Source organism: Acomys russatus, chromosome 19 (genome assembly GCF_903995435.1).
Source record: "Acomys russatus chromosome 19, mAcoRus1.1, whole genome shotgun sequence".
Taxonomy (NCBI): domain Eukaryota; kingdom Metazoa; phylum Chordata; class Mammalia; order Rodentia; family Muridae; genus Acomys; species Acomys russatus.
The window spans coordinates 11,963,492-11,972,194 of record NC_067155.1 but is presented as its reverse complement, the minus strand read 5'-3'; the positions used below and the strand labels follow the sequence as shown (position 1 = coordinate 11,972,194).

Sequence of the window (8,703 nt, the reverse complement as noted above, 5' to 3'; positions counted from 1 at the left end):
ACTAGCATAGACAGATTTGAGTAGATCAATATCTCCCTGGCTTATTAATAAATCTAATAGGCCTCTGTGTCATTATTGGGAGCTAGAAAGGGAATAGAAAAACCCATTATTTATATTGTTGTATAGTGTCTTTTGCTTGTTCTCAATATCCCTCCCTTTCTTTGTACCTTATTCAAATCCTTGAGTGTCTGTTTCTAAGTATAGGGGAGTGTATTGGGTTCTTAGGACCATGAGCATAATTGAGTTAATTCTTGAATGAATAAAAGAAAGCAATGAGAATGCAAGGCCCTATGAAGATCAGGAGGAAAAGGAGAGACAGTGGTTCTGTTAAGGAGGTGAGCAAGGTGGTTATTCAAGGGGACCAATCAAAGAGATTCTGGAACCAGTTATCAGCCGTTTCCCTTGTTCCTCTCTGTGTAACAGGTTTTGTCTTATTTTTGTTAAAGTATTTTGGACTATTCCTGAATGAATGGCATAAAAACAACACCTTTTCCCCGAAGGGAATTTATTTGTGACTTAGCATTTCAGCCTGTTAAGGGGGCAGGGACAATATAAACTCTTTTGTAACTACTTGGGTCCCAGACAGGTGACAACCAGAGAACAGAAGACAGGTTTCCCTTGGAGGGTTTTGGACTTCAAAATGAAGTCTACAAATAAGGATTACAGACAGGGACCTTGGCGCACTGCTTGGATTTCCCAGTCAACGCCCCAGACGCCATGGGCTATGATTACATCCAACATAGCTCAAGCACCAGAGCAGCAAAGATGATAAAAATGCATTGTATCAAGCCACTACTGATAAATTAGGACCGAAGAAGAGACTCGGGTCTGAACTGCAACCAGGCGCGGGAATATCACAGAATATGAAAGCTTGCAAAACACAAACATCTATGTCAAGTTATTGTTACATTTTCCCACCAGTCAAGATAGAGGTCGGTTCCTCAGTCTGGAAGCAGGAATTTGTTTGACTCTGCCAGCCAGATAGAGAAGTTTTCTTGGAAATGGCTGAACTTAGACAACTGTCTCCTTACAAGGTGTTCCTGGGATGCCTGGACTCAGACAACTGTCCCTTTACAACAGAAGCTTTTGGGCTATTGGGAAGTCTCCAGCTCCCCTGGGGCCTGGGGATTTGAACTTAGATTACTCCTATGATTAAACAGAGCCCAAGCTCTTTCTAAGCCGGCACTCCGTAAGGACGAAGTCGTGTTCAGCTCGAGCGCCAAGCTTGTGAAGGCCAACAGCAAGAACCCGGACGAATTCGAGTCTGGCATCTCTCAGGCGCTGCTCGAAGTGGAGATGAACTCAGATCTCAAGGCGCAGCTCTGGGAACTCAACATCACTGCGGCCAAGGAAATTGAAGTTGGTGGTGGTCGGAAAGCTATCATAATTTTTGTACCAGTTCCTCAGCTGAAATCTTTTCAGAAAACCCAAGTGAGTGCGGCTAGTTCGTGAACTGGAGAAAAAGTTCAGTGGGAAGCACGTGGTTTTCATTGCTCAGAGGAGAGGATTCTGCCCAAGCCAACCAGGAGAAGCCGTAAGAAAAATAAGCAGAATCGCCCCAGAAGCCGCACCCTGACAGCAGTGCACGACGCCATCCTTGAGGACTTGGTCTTCCTGAGTGAAATTGTGGATAAGAGGATCCGTGTGAAACTGGATGGCAGCCGGCTCATAAAGGTTCATTAGACACAGCACGGCAGAACCTTGGAGCACAAGGTGGAAACCTTTTCTGGTATGTATAAGAAGTTCCCAGGCAAAGATGTTAACTTTGAATTTCCAGAGTTTTAGTTGTAAAGAAAATGACTGAATAAAGTGTCATTCATAGTGGAAAAAAAAAAAAAGGAGCCCAAAAACTAAATGGTAGTATTTACAGTAAGTTTCTCTTTATTGGTCCCAACAACTGTCTAGCTTACTCTGTCTAGTTTGCATAAAGAACCAAAAAAAAAAGCCAGGCATAGTGGCACAGACCTTTAATCCCAGCACTTGGGAGGTAGAGGGAGGCAGATTTCTGTGAGTTCAAGGCCAGCCTTGTTTTCATACTGAAACTCTGTGCCAATTAAAAAAAAACTCCAGTGCTTTCGAATGTTCCTGACTACAATATTTATCCCTTCCTGTTGGTTGCTGGAGACAGGCTACCCTGTGTCCCATTCTGGCCTGGCATCCTGTGCAGCTGAGGATGACCTTAGGCTGCTGGCCTTCCTGCCTCCAGCTCCCCAACTGCTAGGATGACAGGGAGGAGCAGCCTCCTGGATGATGGGGTGCTGGGGTCTGACCTGGGGGCATACTAGGTGCCCTCAGCCTGCTGCACAGCATCTCAACCCAGGAAGGCCTTCCAGCAGAGACCGAGGCATCGCCCTGTAGCACAGGGGCCTCAAGGTCTCTGTGAAGCCTTCCACAGAAAGAAGGAGCTGCGTCCTCTTTCCAGGAATCAGGCCACTGCACACACAGGAAGTCATCCTCCTGACGAGACATCTGCCCTGGAAGGGAGCTGACCCCAGTGATCATAGATTAATTACTCACTTCCTAGCCTTGGGAGACATCTCTGTCACCTGCCTGCTGGGTGCGAACTGCTGGTTAGGACCCCAGGATGTCTTGCTCAGTTTCTGCACCACGGAGCTGATGTAGAGAGGCTTGTGCTGCCCTCCCTGGTCCCCACTGACTCAGGCCAGGACGCGGCAGAGGGCATCCCGGGATGAGCTGCTGTTCTTTCAGGCAGGGGACACTGCTCAGCCTTGTTGCTCACTGCGTGGCCTGGAGGACTGAGACATAAAGAAGGAAAGGGGAGGGGGAGGGATGGAGGCAGCACTGAGAGAAGGGGGGACAGAGCAGTGTCTGGGTCACAGACCTTCCCAGGGTCTCTGTGATCTGGGAGGAGGCTGAGCTCCGAGGGAGGATGGCAGGAGCTGACTGCAGAGCATGGAGCATGGGGGCTGGGCTGCACCTGAAGCTGGTCTCCATGGGGGCGGAGGGGCATGGGGGGCACGATTAAGGAGGCAGCAGAGACCATGAACCCAGCTGCCTCCTCCTGTCCTGCCCTCTGTCCCTCTCTCCCAGTAAATGGCACCCCCCTGATGACAGGGGCTTCTGTTCCCAGTGCTGTAAATAAGAAAGGGATCAGTGTAGGGACGGGGTCCCTGCTAGTGTCAGGCCTGCAGGGAAATCAGGCAAGTGAGGATAAGAGTGAAAAGCTCAGAAAAAAAAAAAAAGAAAGAAAGAAAGAAAGAAAGAAAAAGTAAAGAAAAAAAAAGAAAAAAAAAAAGAATGAAGCTCAGGAAAAAAGAAAAGAAAAGAAAAAAAAAAAAGAGTGAAGCTCAGTTCATGCAGACTATGTTAGCCGGTGCCGAGACAAGCTCCTGGGGTCTGACACCAAGTTTGTTTATTTTAGCCATATTTAAGCACAGCACAATTTTTTTTGGGGGGGGAAAATCTCTTGATGACAATTAATTCAGTCCCACCTGGACAACAATGTATAAGGTATGTTTACATGTTTACATTGAGATCTTCATAAAACGTATATGTCTTCTTCCATATAGATGGATTGTGTTGACTCAGAAACAGTGCTCCCTCGCTTGTGGGGGTCAGGACTGGCCTGTCCCTAAGAAAACACGGAGGTCACTTTGGCTATTGTAAAGTACAAGTGAGGTCTCTCACAAGGATGGTTGCGAAGACTAAGGAGCAATGGTCAATATTTAAGGTGAAAGTCTGGGATAAACAAACATAGTATTTGTGGGGACATATGGACCACGTCATCAGAGAAACGGGCATGGAGCTAGGATGAGGTTGAGACGTATCAAAACTCTGAAAAATCACAGATCTTTTCGTTTTGTTTTTCGAGAGGGGCTTTCTATGTGTAGCCTTGGCGGTCCTAGACTCACTTTGTAAACCAGGCTGGCCTCGAACTCACAGCGATCTGCCTGCCTCTGCCTCCCGAGTGCCGGGATTACAGGTGTGCGCCACCACACCCGGCCCGAAAATCACAATTTTGAGACTAGTAGGAGTAAGGTTCGCTCCTTCCCTGTTCTGTGTCTGCACACCAAATGCACGTAGTCTCCACTCCCTCCCTTTGACATTCTAGAGGCAGAGTCATGTACCCTAGCAGCTGGACCGCCTCTCCATGCAAAGAAAGGATTCCCAGTATCTCAGACCCAGCCAATGATATCCGCCCACTCTGAAAGTCCCCAAGGTTCATATAGCCCTTGTTCACCCTGAATACAACACACAAGCTGTTTTCACCGAGTATCATCTACGAGTTGCCGTGTCACGGTTGGAGAGCTCTGAGCCACCTGCCTCTGCCTCCTGAGTGCTGGGATTAAAGGCGTGCGCCATCATGCCCGGCTATTAAACTGATTTTCAAACTCATCAGAGACCCGAGAAAGACAAATTACCACAGGAAGTACAATCCATGCAGCCTATGTACTGACTGATATGACAGAGGCTTACCCATTACCCAGACAGCCTTACTGCTAGACTCCTGTGGTGCCGATGGGCAAATGTCCTGAGTCAGCATCAGTTATCTTCGGCTGCTGGGCCCAGCTCTTCTGCAGAGGAGGAAGTTGAGAGACTGACCAACCTTATTTTGTCTAGGCAAAACAGGGCAGTCAACTCTTCCAGGTGTCCTGTTCGTTGTCCCTAAAACAGCAGACTGAGCTTAAATCCTCTGGGTTTCACCATGTCCATGGCCCTGGGAGTGTCCGGTTGCGTCAGGCAGAGCCTGGCTGAGGAAACCATGGCATTCCCACAGAGACTGGGAGGCCTGGCTGCACAGCTTGTGCCAGGCTCGATCCTAGGTGACCCTGGTTAGACTCTCTCCAGGCCTGGAATGTGACTTCCTGCTAGAGCGGAGCAGGACGAAGGCTTTGTTCCATACCCACGTCTTGTAACCTGAGCACCCAACCATGCATTACTATGGCAGTTAGGTTTAGGCTAAAGTCACCAGCCTTTTCCTTCTGAGAACCAGGGGGGCCTGCACAGCTGCACAGCTGCCTAGGCCATGAGCCAACTGTCTTTGTAGGTTATGATACTCCACAGGAAGGTCAGGGTCCCCAAGGAGAGGGACAGAGGACGCAGGTTCTCCTGACGTGTGCTTGTCTTCCGGGAACCCAATCTCGGGTAGGCAACTTTTATTATTTTTAAATGTGTGTGTGTGTTCTCTGTGGGTCTGCACATGTGAGTGCAAATGTCCCCAGAGGTCAGGAGTAATAGAATCCCCTAGGGCTAGAGTCATAGTGGGTTACGGTAATGGAAGAGGAACTTCATTCCCTCCCAAGAACAGATGTGCTTTTAACCGCTGAGCCGTCACGCCCGCCCTGAGGCAGGGCCATATTCAGCTAGGAATCCAAAGGTGAAAGATGAGACTTGTGAGCAAGTGCTGAAAGAGCCCTGAGCTACCAAACATTTGCATTTAAGAAAGGAAGTTTCAAAAAAAAAAAAAAAAAAGAAAGAAAGAAAGAAAAAAGAAAAAAAATCTGGGCGTGGTGTTGCCTCAATTTTCTTTCTTTCTTTCTTTCTTTTTTGGTTTTTTGAGACAGGGTTTCTCCATGAAGCCTGTACTTTTTCCATGAAGCCTTGTACTTTTGTAATTTTCTTTTTTTATTTTTATTTTTTGGTTTTTCGAGACAGAGTTTTTCTGTGTAGCCTTGCCTGTCCTGGACTCCCTTTGTAGACCAGGCTGGCCTTGAACTCACCGAGATTCGCCTGCCTCTGCCTCCCGAGTGCTGGGATTAAAGGCGTGCACCACCACACCCAGCTACTTTTGTAATTTTCTTAACAAGTACACTTTATTATGAACTCGCTAACAGAGCGTACCTCACAACCCAACAATAGGAAAAGGAGATTAAAGAACACAATAATGAAACCTTAAGGATATCGGTTCTGAGGAACGCCTCCTGGCGTAGTCAGCAGGACTTCAGCAAACCCGCAGTTCAACCAAGGTGGCTGCCGGGACTTGGGTCAGCAGCTGAGGCCCAAAGCCTCAGCAGGAGCCAAAAGCCTTGAAGCCTTCCCTGGAGCAGTTCTCTCTAGGAGCAGTTCTCTCTAGGAGCGTCTCTTGAAGTGCAGCCGAACAGCCAAACAATCCCAAGTCCTCTCTTCCCAGCCTCTTGTTTTGGGCTCATATATCTCCTCTTAGAGTCTCTAATAAGATGTTTTCAGCTGGCAGCATCCAAGCTCCCCCATGAAGTGGTTCGACTTCTAAGGGGATAAACATTCCGCTCTCTCACAAGTCTGTTCCCCATCCCACACTCGGGGTCAACACAAAAACATGTTTATCTCTCCTACAGTGTGGTGGCGCTCGCCTGTAATCCCAGCACTCGGGAGGCAGAGGCAGGTGGATAGCTATGAGTTTGAGGCCAGCTTGGTCTACAAAGCGAGTCCAAGACAGCCAAGGCTACACAGAGAAACCCTGTCTCGAAAAACAAAACAACAACAACAACACTGAGCCATCTCTCCAGCCCCCATGATTTATTTTATTATTATGTATACAGTGTTGTCTGCTTGTGAACCTGCAGGCCAGAAGAGGGCACCAGGTTACATTATAGATGGCTGTGAGCCACCATGTGGTTGCTCGGAATTGAACTCAGACCTTTGGAAGAGCAGGCGGTGCTCTTAAACACTGAGCCATCTCTCCAGCCCGTGAAGTTTTTCTCAACTTGACCTATGGGCTACTTTCAGCAGCAAGCACATAAGTAACATGGCTGAGCTATAGCTAACTTAGGCTAACTTGGATTCCTCAAGACAGAAGTAGGATGGAGCTTACCACGGGGCAGGAGGGAGCGGAGCAGATCCGGACATGGACAGCAGTGACAGTCACACAGCAATAAAATGTACTTTAAGTCCCAACTTCACAACGCCTAATGTGGGAAATGTTACATTTCTGTTATCACCGTCTGAAAAAACAAAACAAACAACCAAACCAAACCAACCCAGTTAATTGCCAGGCAAGGGTGGCGCATACCTTTAACCCCAGCAGGTGAGGCAGAAACAGAGTGATCTCTGTGAGTTCGAGACAAGCCTGGTCTACAGAGAAAGCCCTAGGACAGCCTGGGCTACACAGAGAAACCCTGCCTTGAAAAGCCAAAACCAGAAACTAACAAACATCAACAACAACAACAATGACGACAACAAACAGTTAATTGAAAAAAAGAATGTTATGGGCTGGAGAGATGGCTCAGTGGTTAAGAGCACTGGCTGCTCTTCCAGAGGTCCTGAGTTCAATTCCCAGCAACCACATGGTGGCTCACAGCCATCTATAATGAGATCTGGTGCCCTCTTCTGGCCTTCAGGCAGAACACTGTATACATAATATATGTGTGCGTGTGTGTATATAAGTACAAACATACATATATATACATTCATATATATAATTTTTGGTTTTGTTTTTTGAAACAGCGTTTCTTTATGTTATCTTGGCTGTCCTGGACTCACTTTGTAGATCAGGCTGGTCTTGAGCTCACAGAGATCCTCCTGCCTCTTCCTCCTGAGTGCTGGGATTAAAGGCCTGTGCCACCATGCCTGGCTAAAAATAAATAAATCTTGAGAGAGAGAGAGAGAGAGAGGGAAGACTGTTATGCAAGCTGACACTGTAAAAGCCAGTATGAGGAGAGAAACTCAACCCAGCTGGGCTTGTGTGCCATGGACTGTTCCTTCTGTGGATAAAGCAAACTTCAGGTCAGACTGCCCCAGTGAAACATGTCCAATCCAAATTCCTATTGTTATCCTAACTTCCCATGGCTCAGTGGTGTCCAAGGCAGCACTGGCACCAGGTAGCAGAAATAACTTGAGCTCGTGAGAGGATTTGTTCAGCTCTATGCAACGCTACACGGTTGTTTGTTTATTTGTCTTTAAATGGCACCTCAATTTGGAGACTGTCAAATCCCTAAGGGCTTCTAAGCTTACAGGCCTCTGCAACCAAACTTGGACAAATTTAAAATGAGACCTTATTTTTGTTTGTTTGTTTGTTTGGTTGGTTGGTTGGTTGGTTGGTTGGTTTTTCGAGACAGGATCTCTCTGTGTAGCCTTGCCTGTCCTAGACTCACTTTGTAGACCAGGCTGGCCTCGAACTCACAGCCACTTGCCTGCCTCTACCTCCTGAGTACTGGGATTAAAGGCATGCACCACCGAGCCCAACAAAACAAGACCTTTTTAATTACTGTCAGCAATCGGGTAAATGCAAGGAGGTTCTCTGCGTTCATGCTTTTCTCTTCTTCCATCTCGGCTCGCCTTCCCAAAAGTTTCAAATGTACACTTAAAGGGAATTTTCTCCAGAAACCTACCTAACTTTGTCTTCTGCCTATAAAAATGCTCCAGTATCCTGCTAGACTTCCTACATCCAAGGCAGCACCAAAGCAGCTACCCACAGGCGCTCCAGTCCACCCTTGCAGATCATGCCTTGCCCCTCCCAGCCACAAGGGTTCTCAGACCCAGGAAGCAAATACAACAGCCTGCTCTTCCTGGACCTGGCAAACATTTCAGCCTTTTAAACCTCCTGTCACCGCCCCAGTGTCAGCGGGAAACAGCCAAAGAACAATTGATTTCTTTACCCTTTGCCTGTTCATTATCAACAAAAGGTTGGAACGGTGTGCTTCAGAGCTGGGACAAACAGCTCCAAGTTCTCCCAGCATTCCTCAGTCCCTAACTGAGGCAGGGCATGGCTGGCATACCCTGCAGTTTACCCTGAACTTTCCAGGGCAGAGTTTTTCCTTCCCTTTC

General features: G+C 47.6%; 1 pseudogene; it reads left to right on the top strand.

Moving 5' to 3' along the window:
* Positions 1 to 278: 278 nt before the first annotated feature.
* LOC127203193 (40S ribosomal protein S7-like) lies at positions 279 to 1,785 on the top strand (annotated as a pseudogene).
* Positions 1,786 to 8,703: the final 6,918 nt, after the last annotated feature.